Source organism: Protopterus annectens, chromosome 7.part0, assembly GCF_019279795.1.
Source record: "Protopterus annectens isolate FY-2018-M chromosome 7.part0, PAN1.0, whole genome shotgun sequence".
NCBI lineage: Eukaryota > Metazoa > Chordata > Ceratodontiformes > Protopteridae > Protopterus > Protopterus annectens.
In genome coordinates, this window is record NC_056739.1 from 567,942,942 (window position 1) to 567,958,194 (window position 15,253).

A 15,253-nucleotide genomic window follows, 5' to 3' on the forward strand; every position below is an offset into this window, starting at 1 on the left:
TTCAAGAGGACTGAAGTGGCTGCTCCGATGGCAGAGATGGCTAAAACCCAAACTATGGCCCGGCTGAGCAAGATTCGATTAGCGGCTTGGGCAACTGACAGAGCAGCAAGGAGAGGATTAGCATGCCTGTCCTGGGTTGGAGAGTGGTAGCTTATTGATGTGGTCCCTAATTGGCGATGTGGTCTACAGAGAGGAGTTGCCTTCATATGCAATCAATGAGTGTTGGAGGCAAGGACATGGAGTGGATAAGGTATAAAAAAATGAAGAGGAGGGTTGAGGTTTGAAGGAAAGTGGGAACTAAGCAATTTATTTCATGCCGACATGAATAATTGTCAAAAAGTAACAAAACACATGAAATACATAACGCATGAATATAACAAACGTTAATATGGTTTGCTTTCTATTCATCTGTGTGTGCCTATATCTTAAGTGATAATTTAATAAAAGTGTTTAAAAATTACTGTAAGCAAATATAAGAAAGCAAGTATTACATCAGTTACAGATAGAGACACAAATGGAAGTAAAATATGATAATGTATTGAGATAAAGCAACAAATTATCCACAAAATTCAAGGTCTGTCAGTCAATTATTCTATGTCAGTATAAAACCTGAAACTGGAGGCACCTTTTTCCTACAAGATGAAGTGGATGAGGGGTCTTTCCTTGTCAGGTGCCAAGAAAAAAAAAAAAAAAGAGTGCAATGAGAATTCATTCTCACCTAGTATTAATCATTTTTGTCCTAGATTACAGAATGACAACACATACATCTGGTCATCTGACTTCTGGTTCCCATGCTACCCCCATTGCTAGAAACTGCCAGGATTTGACATGTGTGTCAATAATACACACACACAGAGTTTTGCTCAGATCTGTTGCAGCTTCTGGAAGTCCTGAAACAATTTCAAACCTCTATCCTTCCAGAGTAGCAATTAGCTCACTCCCAAAGACAATACAGAAATCTTCCTAGTACAGGCTTTTTGTCTCTGGCTGCAATGAGAACTGTAAGATACAATCTTTATGGCCTAAACCAGGTAATTTAACTTCAAACTATTTTCAAAGTTAGGTGGATTGAAATTAACCTCTTCTCTCCCAGTATCTGATTTTAAAACATATGCATTTAAACAGCTACAATAACACAGGTATAATTCTTTTTCTGTCCAGCACAGCCCAGTGTTGGTACATTTTTAACACAGCAGCTTTACAAATACATTTTTCAACACAAGCAACTGTACAACTCAGTTTGATATACAAATGACATATAATTCTTTACAAAATTCCAGTTAAGTATGCTGGCATATGTTATACGTCCACTGCCCTACTTCTCCTGGCACAGTTAGCAATATATCTCACATCGTCTCAGCTAGCTATACAAACTATGCAAGATATCCAATTACACACGGATAATGACAAGAAAGGACTTCACACATATGAATGTGGATGTGTTAACGCATATAATGTTTTTGATACTGTAATTAGACAATATTTATGCGACTTATTGCAGCACCATAAATTACTGACAAATTATTAACATTATGCATACTTTACTCAATAAACCACATCATAAAACTGCAGTTAACAGTGTGTGAGGTAACTTCAATTTCTGTATTGCTTAGTCAGGAAATTTCAGTTATTTTTTTAATAGAAATGCAGTTTTGGGAAGAATAATAGAAGCTTTTTTTTGGATTAAGTAGAAGTTGACTATTTCAAATCCAGCTCTCTATGGAGTTAAAAGTATCTTGTGTTATTATTTGCAGTTGCGTGAGACTGTTAGAGGAGTCTTTAAGAGTGGTATCATCAGCATATTGCACAAGAGTTGCTGCTTAGAGGATGAGTGAAGACCGTTAATAAGGATGTTGAAAAGGTGTGAGCCTAGGCTAGAACTTTCAGGAGCATCAGTGCTCATGGCTAGGTAAGGAGAGAGAGAGAGAGAGAGAGAGATAAGTGTGTGTGAGTCACACAGAATCACAGTTTGGTAAGGAGAGAGAGAGTCACAGCTAGGTAGAGAGAGAGCGAGAGGCACAGCTAGGTAAAGAGAGAAAGAGTCACAGTTAGGTGGGGGGAGGCAGAGTGAGAGTCACAGAGAGAGTCCCACTTAGTTAAGGAGAGAGAGAGACACACACACACACACAAAGCCAGTGAGACTAGAAGGCGATTTTACAGACTGATGTCTCAGACTAATAACTAGTAAACCATTGAGTGGAGAATGATAAGCCATGGGATAACAGTTGTTGCAGGAGGTTTTATGAAAAAAGTGTGTTGAAAGCTTATAACCTTGATTTGACCTTACCAGCAGAAGTAGATGCTTCTGCAGTGCTTTCAGGTTTTCTTATAAATTTCAGGACAGGACAACAGCATGTCCAGTCTTATGCACCATACAGCATGAGCTCACAGCCCAAATCCAATCCATCAACAGCAGCATTTCAATGTGGATATCTGTTTACATTTGCAAAACTATGGCCTTGCTATACTTACTTCTTGGGTAAATGAAATTTATCACCTTAAGTATTTTAGTTCTGATGTCATAAACGCACACTTGTGTTTACCATAATCTCATACTGAAAAAAGCCAGTATGTGCAATCAGTTGATTTTCCATCATACAGTCTTTTTTCCTTTTGATAAAAATCAACTTTCAACAGGAGGTACATCACACACACTATAGATACATACACAAACATTACTTGAGCAAATATAACCTCAACTGTGTAAACAGACCAAGTCTGGGGTGTGTAAAAAAACAAAAAATGGAAAAAAATTAATTTCTCTTCAGTGATGTTACCTGAAATAAAAAGTACAGTTTTGTACCTACCATAAATGTAGATGTCCGATAGGAATGCATCTGCAGTCCTTACAAATGGGTTGTCCTGTCGTCAGGCAGCCCTTCGGTCGGCCGGATTCCAAAGTCTGGGTCTGGCCTCGGCTGGTGTCGCACTTCACCCGACGTCATAGCTGCAGTTATTCGGGTATAAAGGCATCAGCCGACGCCATCTTCCTCAGTGTTTCTTGCCCCAGATGCCAGGTGCCCTCTTGGAAGGCTAAATTTGGATAAATGCCAATGATTCCAAATAGTAGAGAGCAAACACAAAAATAAGCATGTATGTACATATATACAAACAAATACACCATAATAGATTCCCCCAGCTAGCTATAAGATGGGCAAATACCCTAGGAGCACCACAGAGGGAAGGGTGGGTAATCCTGACTGCAGATGCATTCCTATCGGACATCTACATTTATGGTAGGTACAAAACTGTACTATGTCCTTCAAGGATGCATCTGCAGTCCTTACAAATGGGTAGAATACCATAGCCAAACTGGGGGAGGAGGAAAAATAAAGTTATGGTGTAGTTAGGATCCCTTGCAAAACAGCAGTGGCAAAATCTGCTCGGGATCTAGAGTATAAAGGCAAATTATAATGCTTGGCAAATGTATGCACGGAGCTCCAAGTAGCAGCCTCTAAAATGTCCTTGGTAGCCACTCCTCGTAAGAAGGCTGTGGTAGTGGCTGTAGCCCTTGTAGAGTGAGGCCTGATGTTCTCTGGAGTTTTCTTTCCATGGTAGGAGTAACAAAATCTAATGCAATTTCCTATCCACTTGGAGATGGTCTGTTTTGAAATTGCTTTTCCTTCCCTTCCTGTTGCATATGCTACCAGTAGTTGGTCAGTTTTTCTATTGACCTTGGTCCTGTCCTGGTAGTAGCGTAATTGTCTATGTACATCCAAGGTATGCAGCAGTCTTTCTCCCCTGTTCTGTGGGTTGGGGAAGAATGTAGGTAGGTGGATAGCCTGATTTAAAGAAACTCTGGAGACCACCTTAGGCATAAAGGAAGGATTTGTTCTCATGGACACTCTATCTTGATGGAAGATCAGGAAGGGTTGTACTGCCATTAATGCCTGAAGTTCAGATACCCTTCTTGCTGAAGTGATTGCCAGCAGGAAAGCAGTCTTTCATGATAAGTATTGTAATTCTGCTGTTGCTGCTGGTTCGAAAGGAGGAAGTGTCAATTTTTCTAGCACAAAGTTCAAGTCCCATGCTGGCAATGGTGGCTTCCTAGGAGGCTTTACATTTTTAATTCCTCTCAGAAACTGTCTGAGCAGAGGATGTGAGAAGACAGGAGGATCCAAGTCATATTCTGCTGAAATAGCTGATGCATGAATCTTGATGGAGGAATAGGACAGGCCTGTGTGGAAGAGCTCTGCCAAGTATTCCAGGATGTTGGCTATGTTTACCAGTGACACATCTTCTCCTTTTGCAGTACTCCAAATGAGATATCTTTTCCATTTTGCTGAATAATTTTTTCTTGTTGAGGGTCTGCGAGCCTCAAGGATAATGTCTTTAACCCTTTGGGATAAATTTGGGTTAATTGGTCTTATGTAATGTTCCAGGCAGTCAGCTGCAGAGTTTTCAGGTTTGGATGCAGATTGTTGTAGTTGTTCTGTGTTAACAGCAGGGGAACCAGGGGTAGTGGCCATATTTGTTCCCGAGACATGCTCCTCAGTAATGGGTACCAATGTTGCCTTGGCCAGTCTGGAGCTATCAGAATGATCCTTGGACGGTCCTCTTTGATCTTCAATAGCACCTTGTGCATCAAAGGAAGTGGTGGGAATGCATATGCTGTCAGGTTTTTCCAACTGAAGGATAGGGAGTCCACCTTCCACGCAAGTGGGTGGTACGTCCTTGTGCAGAATTTCTTTAGCTGGTGATTGCGTGGGGATGCAAATAAGTCTATTTCTGGAAGCCCCATTTTCTTGTAATGGTTTTGAAGATGTCCGGATGCAGCATCCATTCGTGGGCATCCGTGGTAGTCCTGCTTAATATGTCTGCTAGAATGTTTTCTTTTCCTGGTACAAAAATTGCTTTTAACTGAATGTTGTAGCTCAGGGCCACATTCCAGAGGTCCAGTGCCATCCGGCAAAGAGGATACGAATGTGTGCCTCCCTGTTTGTTGATGTACCACATAACTGTGGTGTTGTCTGTCCTTATCATCAATTGACCTTGTTGGAGAAATGGTCTGAATGCCTGAATTGCAAGTTTTACTGCCAGTATTTCCTTTAGATTTATGTGTAGGTGCAGCTGGTCTTGAGTCCATAAGCCTTGTATGCACTTGTCCAGCATGTGGGCCCCCAACCGAGGTCCGAGGCATCAGTCGTGATGGTTTGGCTTGGTTGAGTACTGTGGAAGGGCAATCCTGTGTTTGATTGACAAGCCTGAGCCCACCATAGGAATTCTTGCTTCAGGCATGGAATAATTGGAATCTGGGTTTCTAAGCTGTGCTTGTGTTGAGACCATAAATTCCTTAGGTACCACTGTAGTTTTCTCATATGCAGTCTGGCATGAGGAACCAATATTATGCAGGATGCCATGAAGCCCAAGGCTTGCAGTACTTTTCTTGCTGTCAGATGGTTCTGCTTTTTCAATGCCAAGAAGTAGAGAGGAAGCTGCTGCTGTTTTTCTACTGTTAGGAATGCCATTTGCTTTGATGTATCCAACTCTGCACCCAAAAAGGTTATTCTTTGGGATGGTATCAGCCTTGACTTTTTTATATTGACTGTGTATCCCAGGGCTTGTAGCAGGTAAATGACCCTTTGTAAGTCTTCTGCTAGCTTGTTTTTGTTGTCCGCTTGTATCAGGCAGTCGTCCAGGTATGGGTAGATTTGGATTCCCTGAAGCCTGCAATGAGCAATTACTGATGCCAGGCATTTCGTGAACACTCTGGGCGCAGTAGATAAGCCAAAGGGCAATGCTGAGAATTGATAATGCTCTGATCCTGCAAGAAATCTGAGGTATCTTCTGCAATTTGGTCGTATGGGGATGTGCAGGTATGCCTCCTTGAGATCTAGAGTTACCAGCCAAGACTCCTTGCCCAGCATGGGAAGAAGCTGCTGTAGAGTCAGCATTTTGAATTTTGGAACAATGAGGAATGTGTTTAAAGCGGACAGGTCGAGAATAAGTCTCCATTTGCTTTCTTTTCTTGGTACCAGGAAGAGTCTGGAGTAAAATCCCTTTCCTTGCTCCATAGATGGTACCTTTTCCACAGCTCTCATCTTTAATAATTGGGATATTTGTTTTAGAGCTTCTGCCTTTTGATTTGGAAGTAGGTTTGGCATTCCTCTCTTCCCTGGTAGAGTATGGAAGTGAAACCTGTAGCCTTGGTCTATTGTCTGTAAAATCCACTTGTCTCTTGTGATGTAATGCCAGTTTATTGAAAATAAGGCTAGCTTCCCGCCTAAAGGTGCTTCTAGTTGCTCCCTGGTAGGCGGTGCCAGAGCCAAGTCACTGTGATTGTCCTGTAGTTGTGGTGGTGGCTGTGTCTGTGGCTGTACTTCGCTGGTTGTTACTCTGCCACTGGCGTCCCCTGTAGGCACCCCTTGATTGGTTTCTGCCTCTTGAACGCCTATTCCTGCCCCTCTGAGCTCTGGATGAGTCTGGAAAGGACCAATTCTTGGAGGGCCAATTCCTGCTAAACCTTGGCGGTTGGACCTGTAAGAAATCTTTCACTGTTTGGACAGATTTTGCCTTCTCTTCCATCTTCTTCAGCACCTGTTGTGCAGGAGAGCCAAACAAATTGATCTTATCCATAGGTGCATCTAATAGTTTGGACTTGACATGGTCTGGTAAGGCCTGCTCTTTTAACCATGCATGCCTTCTGATAACTGTGCCAGTCATGGCTGATCTAAAGGAAGCCTCCAGTGCATCATAGCCACATTTTAAGGAATGGTTACTGACTTGCTGAATGTTATGTACCATTTCCTGAACAGATTTTTTGTCTAATGATTCATCAGAGGACAGTTTTTTGGTCAACTGGTCTAGCATTAATTCTTGATACTGGATCATGTGGAATTGACAGTTCAAGGCCCTAGCTGAAAGAGTAGCAGAAGTGTAAACTTTTTTACCCCATCTCTCTAAGGATCTGGATTCCCTTTCTGAGGGGAGGGGGTTCTTAGCAGAAGTAGCTGCTACAGCCTTAGGTCCTTGGGAGATAGTCTCGGGATCTGCAAAAGGAGCCTTATACGGATGGTAATGTGTGTCCGGGACCCTGTAGTATCTATCAGGCTTAGCAGGGGACGGAGGTAGAGAATCAGGAGCAGTACAAGCATCATTAAATGCATCATCTACAACAGAAAGAACTGGAGGTATGGCTAAAGGCCTATGTTGTGGTAAGTGCAGAAAGGTTCTAAGCCTTTTTCTGGAGTCTGAAAAATCCTGGCCCTGCCACTGAAATTGTTCCCTCATAGCATGCAAGGTTTCCCCAAAGGAAAATTCCTCAGGCGGAGAGGCAGAAGGGATGGACTCTTCAGCATCAGAGTCTTCATAAGGGGAGAAAGGAGCCTCTGGAGGGTCCGAATCATCTGAATCATCAGAGGAATCATCTGTAGAAAGTGGCTGAGGGGGCTCTGCTCTAGGCCTCTTCTCTGGAGGTGGCTGAGAGGCCCTGTCTGGTTGAGGTTGGGATCCCCGGATTAGAGAAATGAGATCCTCTGCTAAACTAAGCATTTGAGAACTAGAGCTTGGCCTGTGAGAGGGGGTCTTAGCAGGCACAGTCTTAGTAGCTTTAGCTGCTTTAGCCCTGGCAAAGGCCTTAATGGACATGGCTGCAGGTGGCCTTGCAGCTCCACGTGCAGGGGTTAAAATATCCAAGGGAATAGTGTCAGATAATTCCTGGGAAACTGCAACAGCAGGTGGGTTTTCTGAAGCCGATTCCACCAGGTTGGAAGAGGCCTCGGTAGAAGGTAAGTTTTCGGCTGAAGGAAGAACCGCTTGCTCGGTTTCAGCCGAAACCGAGACACTCGCGGTTGGCTTAACCGCGGTTTCGGCCGAAGCCGCGGACCGCGAGTGTCAGTCCTTTTCCTTACGCTTTTTAGACATTTGTGTAGTCGGAGGATCCGACGGCATAATATAAGCAAAATCGGAGCCGAAAAACTCCTCAGCAAATTCAGACCGACATCTAAGCGTCCGCCGGTTAAAAGAAGCACAGGCTAGACAAGCTGCTACGTCGTGGTCTGGGCCTAAACAGGGTAAGCAGTAAGAGTGGAAATCTTTATGAGGTATTTGTTTCCCACAAGTTAAACAGTTATTCACTTTTTCTGACATCGGCTGAGGCAAGAAAGAGTCCCCAACGGGGTACTTAGCTTTTTAGAAGTCTTCGTAGTAGTATTCGGTAGTAGTAATCTCTGGTTCTGACCGACCGGCACTTGCGAACAGCTTCTGCTTCGGGCGCCACGCGGCAAGAAAGACTGAGGAAGATGGCGTCGGCTGATGCCTTTATACCCGAATAACTGCAGCTATGACATCGGGTGAAGTGCGACACCAGCCGAGGCCAGACCCAGACTTTGGAATCCGGCCGACCGAAGGGCTGCCTGACGACAGGACAACCCATTTGTAAGGACTGCAGATGCATCCTTGAAGGACATCAAACTGTTGATGTGCTGTGAAAGCTGATATTTGTTAGAAAACAGACTGCTGACTTGCTCTGTAGACTGCTCTGTTGAAGCTACTGAGGGACTATGCCTTACTGACTCCACTTGGATTTTTTTATTTGTTAAACAACTGTGATGTACTTAAGCAATGTGGAAATGTCACATGCTACAGTATAAAGCTTTACTGAAGCCTGCTGAAACTGACAAGAGGCATGAATACTGTTAAACTCTGAAATTTTGTTTCCATTTACCTGAGCTTGAATTTGTTTAGATTTGTCCCAGAATACAACAGATTGCTGTGAAAGTCAAATCTCAGTAAAATACAGTATTTCCCCTATTTTCAGTTTGTTGCTGAACTGAAGCATTTTACATTTGGTTATACACATTTTAATCCTGTTACTTATAAAAATTAAACGGTGCTTTTTCAAGTTCTTGGAGTGTAGTACATATTTGTGTTACCCACCCTGTTAGTAGCAATGCTATCACAAAAGATTAATCTCAAATATTTTGTTTCTACACTTCTGTTTTATTTTGCATTAGCATTACTTTTAGCAATAAGCAATTAAGAATAGGAGCTGAAAACACTTCCTCATTTAATAAGGCTCTATGGGAAGCATTTTAAGAAAGGATGACAACATCCCAAGTCATGCAAGGAGTGTCGGGCTGGACAGTGATATGTAGACAGTTCTAAAACATCAGCACTAATAACACTGCATTGGGTGTAGTTAACGGTTAGAAACCATAATATAAGTAATGCAATTTGCTGAGCTAAGAAGTATGAGGAACCAGTTCTTGTGTATCTGTATTCCCATGTGTAGTTTCATGAAAGCACTTCCACCATGCCTCTTCAGGTTACAACTGACTGGTCAGGAATTCAACCTAATGAAAATAAATGTAAGCATTTTTTGAAGGAGGCAAGCCTCCCTCCCCATATTTATATATACCAAGAGACTAAATGGGAAACATCGTTGTATCTACAATAAATTTAACAGAGATTTGAAAACACTGTAGAAGTGCAAGGTACAAAGAAAAAGTACTCTCATGTAATTACCTAAACATATGTGCACTTATTAATGCATACCATAACAAGTGTTAGAAAGAGGGAAAATGCAAATATGTGCTAAAACACATCAATCATCAAACCTCAATCATCAAACCTCACAATAGAAGATCTATAGGTAGCCTTACAAAAGTGGTATAACAGTTAAGCAAGTAAAAAAAAAAAGTGATGATACAAAGAGAGAGAGGCCCTTAATAGAATATCACAGGAAATGTATCTGTACTGATCCCATCAGCACAGACAAATAAATGCAGCATGTAAAGCACACAGACATGTAATATCACTTCATATATAAACGCATTTTCATAAGCTTTGACAGCTCATAGCATTTCTCTATGTTTTATACTCTTCACTAATGACTAAAACCACTGTCTTTACGAGTCAGGTTATCATTTACATATCAAAATCATGAAAGAAAGCAGACATACAAGCAGAATGCAAGTGTGCAAAGGCACAGCAAAACATGTCCTTTACAATCATTATTTATACTAAACGTTTAAACAAGCTGTTTAATGCAATGGGACAGGAAAGGAAGGAAATTTCAAAAAACTGTTACAGTGGTAAACCAGGAAGCTAGTGGTGTGCCCTAATGATGCACGTACTTTATGCAATGCAAAAAAAAAAACTTCTGTAATTAAAGGTTTTAGTTTGCATGCTGACGAAAGCAGAAGCAAGACCATCTTTTTGGGTTGCTGGAAAATACAATTATCTGTATTTACAGTTAAAATAAACATGCATAAATGTCCATTGTAATAAATTGCAAAAAAAAAAATAATAATAAATAAAAAATAAAAAAAACTAACATGAGAGCAAGCAGCACACATCCAAATGCATGCTGAGAACTATTCCAGGCTCATCCCTCCTCCCCCAAAAATAAAGGACGACCATCTACAAGATACAAACCATAGTAGTGTATTATGCAATCTTCAAAAGCGCACTGAATTTAGTATGATGTTGAAAACTTTCAAGACTAGATATGGTTGTGGCTTCCAATTTTCTTGCATAATCTACTGGAAAAAGCACCATCCCAAATGTAAACATGCACAGTAATTTCAAAAGATAATGCTACCCCCCCCCCCCCCAAAAAAAAAAAAAACTCCAACCACCCAAAAGCAATATATAGTGCACTGCAGCAAAAGTAAACAATTTTCAGAACTGGAACACACCATCCAAGAATCAAAGTCAATGAGTAACTGCATTACATAATTTGGATGTTAACAAGAGGTTCTTCTTTCCTGAATTCAAAGCAATAACTACGACTTTAACACAATAGCTACTGTCACTGTATTTTCTCTGCATACATGACTTACAGATGCCATCTGCCCAGCATACCTCTCAACTTCTTAACACAAGAAATCTGGACAAAGCCAAAAAGAATGGGGGGAAGCCCCCAAAACAAGGGCAATTTTTAAGTATTGTTCTTATAAACTTAGTTGATGGAGTAATAGGATTTGTATTAACGTCCATTTACTAAAGGATATGAAGTCTGAAAAATCAAATGTCTGTCATTATTTAGCATCTACAGGCCTCAATGATTTGTCAAAAAGAAAAATAAATATTATAAGGAACAAACTAAAAAACGTGAGGCAAAAATCTGGACATTCTTTGAAAATCTGGGCAGTTGATAAGTATGCTGCCCAATGTAACAAATGCAGCAATGACGGTAACTGGAGCTACAGCAGCAGAGAAGGATGTGCAATTCATGAACAGAAAACACTTAGGTTCACTCAGTCTGACAGGGATAAGAATGGCACAGTGACCAGAGTTCAGTGCCTGCATGGACACTTAATAATGTGTGTGTGTGTGTGTGTGTGTGTGTGTGTGTGTGTGTGTGTCTTTCGCTTTTCTCGGTTAGTGGTCGCCACAGAATAAGCCAGTCAAAAGGGGGGCTGCAAAAATTAAGTGCAGACCTCCCAGCATTTGCAGGCTGTGTGCTAACAGATACATAAAGACACAGGGCATATAGGCATGGCATGCATACTCTCCAAGGGTCACAGAATGTGCAGCTGCATCCTGACAGGCACATGTGGGTGCTTGGTATACAGGCAAAGTACACAGTGTTTCCAGAGGCACAGTAGCAACTATGGCTAGGCAGTGGTTTCTGTGCAACACACACAGCCCTTGGTTTCTACACTGCAAATAATCTCTACTTATTTATACATACAAACATACATACAAGTGTTTCAAGCACGGGCATTAAAGCCCTTCTAGCTTGCCAATATGCCAGAACACTTGTTCCCATAATAAATGTCGAGGCTGTTCTTAAAAATATCTAAACTAGTACTTGCTTTAATGTAATTTGGCAGTCTTGTTCCAAGCATCAGCTACTCTGTCAGAGAACCAATTAGTACACTTCTCATTCCTATAGAATCTTCTGCATAGTTTATCTGACGATTCTCTAGTACTTTTTGATAACCCCAAACATTCCCAGAGGTAGTTGTCCCTAAATGCCCTATATACCTGAATAAGACCTCCTCTTAAATATCCGTAAGACACACTGTACAAATTCAGATATTTTAGTCTTTTATAATAACTTAGATTTTCACATCCATGGATGCTCTTAGTATATTTCCGCTGTACTCTTTCCAGTTTATCCATGCTTGTTTTCCTATAGGGTTTCCATATTGTTATTCCATACTCAGGTTTGGGTCTAATGTAATTAACAAACAATGACTTCATTATGTTTGATTTCCTAGACTTTATAAATATTTTTATACAACCTATAGTTCTATAACTATCATTAGCCAATTGGTTGATATGATTAGAAAAACTCATAGCTGAATTTATCCATATACCCAGGTTCTTAAATTAATCTACAGTTTCAATCACTGTGTGCTGTATTAAATATTCACCTTTCATTTTATGTCTCCCAAATCTCATATGCTTAGTTTTTGATGCATTTATCAACATACTATTCTCCTGTGCCCAAATGGTCAATTTAGTCAAATTATTTTGCAGACATGCCTTATCTGTAAACACTTGTAATCAGTTTACCCAATTTCAGGTCGTCGGCATATAGATTACAGAACACCTCAGATGAAAAAGTAAGGTCTGAAAGATACAATCTAAACAAGTAAGGACCTAGTACATAGCCCTGTGGGACACATTGACTGTAACCAAGGATTTCACCTGTCCAGTTGTTGTGTGATCCTTGCCATGTCCTATTTGTAAGCCATGCAACTATCTATCTTATTGACAGTACATCAATACCTTGTTGTACTAACTTACTGATCAGTCTTTTGTGCATGACTGTCAAATGCTGAAGTTAAATCTATATAAATCACATCACAGCACAATTTTTCATTCATAGCTGTTCTTATATTGTTATAGAACATCATGTTACAGGTGGTAATAGATCTATTTTCAACATATGCATGCTGATATATGGTTTCAAGTCCCAACCTATCTAGTTCTAACAATAACTTATCCAGTATTACCTTCTCCATTATTTTTCCAAAACATGAAAGTAGACTTAAGGGTCTATATGATTCTGGGTTTGTCCTACTCCCCTTTCCCTTAAAGACAGGTTTAATAAGTGCATGTCTCCAATCTTGAGGAATCTCCCATATTTATATGGCCTAGTGAATAATAGATGTAATGGCAGTGTAAGTTCTTGCTTAAGTGTAACTAAAACGACTAAATACTAATTAATCCAAACCATCCTTCAGGTCAAGCAGGTCTCTGCCCCCCATATCAAGCAGTAGAAATTTCAGTTGTTTCTCTTGAGCACTGGGCACCCACAGACATTTGTCCTGCAACTAAAACGACTAAATACTAATTAATCCAAACCATCCTTCAGGTCAAGCAGGTCTCTGCCCCCCCATATCAAGCAGTAGAAATTTCAGTTGTTTCTCTTGAGCACTGGGCACCCACAGACACTTGTCCTGCAACTAAAAGCGACTAAATACTAATGTAGGTGCTTAACTTCCAAGTGTCTAGACAGTAAAATACCTTACTTGCATTAACTTAAACAAATGTTAGTGAGTGTATTAGTATATTTCTGCTGTATAGTTCCTTAGTCAAACCTCTGTACTGATGAGTACATCACCAGGACTAAACAGTTGTATATTGCTCTCCAGTTAGTGCCCCCAACTAAAGTCAAGTTTCTTTTGAGAAATACTCAAATCTATAAAAGAGCATTTCTTTTCCTCTCCTGTTTCATCTGTAACTAACCCCAGCTTTAATTCTATATCCTTTTAAGAATGTCAGAAAATTATACTCTGTGCCCATAACATAGCCTATAACTTCGTGCAAACATATTAAATTACAGTTAAAATTTCAGTTGAACATATTACAATTTAAGCTAACATTACATACTTACCAAAGCCTAAGAAACACCTAAAGTCGGTTAGCCTGCTCGCCCTGCGCTCGGGCTTGCTCCGCTGCCTCCCTGCCCCTATTCCCACCGCCCCACTACTTCTCCTTTTATTCTAACCCCTAATCACCTGACCAGTAGTCCAACCCTAATTCCCTAACCACTTGCCCAACCCACTCATCCTTCCTCCCCACCCCCAATCCAATTATATCCCACTCCCAAAACACATTCCCAGGCAACACAACTCTACCCTCACACACAACCAACCAGGAATCCTCGTTGTACTTCTCACTCAAAGTAGTATCATGTTACCCACACTCACATCCCTATCACTAGCTCTACTATCGCTAACTTTCCTAACTTCCTTACAAACAGATCTACCGTTGCACAACTGCTATCACACTACCCACACTAGCCCACCCTCTCAAACTCACTCAGACTTCTACATCTGCCCTACAATCATAAATCTTACAACTACATATTACTCACTAACAAAAATTACACCATCTCATCACACTAAGAAAAACTCTCATAGACCAAGCTGACAAACAATTAATATTAAAAAACACATACTGACACTCCTACAAATTCTGCTAACCTCTGGTGACATTCACCCAAATCCAGGTCCCTCTCAGCTAGACAAACATCTGACCTGCTAATCCTAAATCTCAACATAAGAAGTATTACCAATAAGCTAACAGACCTACATGCATTCATAGCCCACTACAACCCTGATATACTGCCATTACAGAAACCTGGCTTACACCCAGTATCCAAGATGAAGTCTTTCTTCCACCAGGGTATAATACACTTAGATCTGATAGAACAAACAGGAAAGGAGGAGGAGTAGCCATTCTCTTTAAAAACACCCTTAACCTCCAGCTCCTGCACACCACACCACCCACTTTTCAAACTGCTGAAGTCCTGTTTTCTGTCCTATCCATAAGAAACACCAAGAAGATTAATATAATATGCTGCTATATACCTCCAGGCAACAACTCGCTCATAATAGAAGACATCCTACACTGGACAAAGGACAATCTACCTCAGGAAGCGATCCTACTAGGAGACCTTAACACTGACTGGGCAACCTGTAACTCCAGCAGCCCCTCTACACATATCAATCTATATGGGTTCTCTCAACTAATTAAAGAACCAACTAGAATAGATGAGAAAACAAAGAGAGAATCCATACTGGACTGGACACTAACCAACTATCCCAAACAAAACTATACAGTAGGCTGCCTCCCAGATGACTTAAGTGATCATCTCCCCACCTTCCTACTCCAGAAACACTCCAATCACCCCAAACCAGTAGTCTACAAATTTGTACGAGATGACCGTAACCTTACCCCACGATACCTAAATACTGTCCTAAGCCACTGCAACTGGGAACCACTACGGACACTCGGGTTAGACCAGGCAGTAGACTACTTCAATACAACCTTCTCTAACATCCTTAAT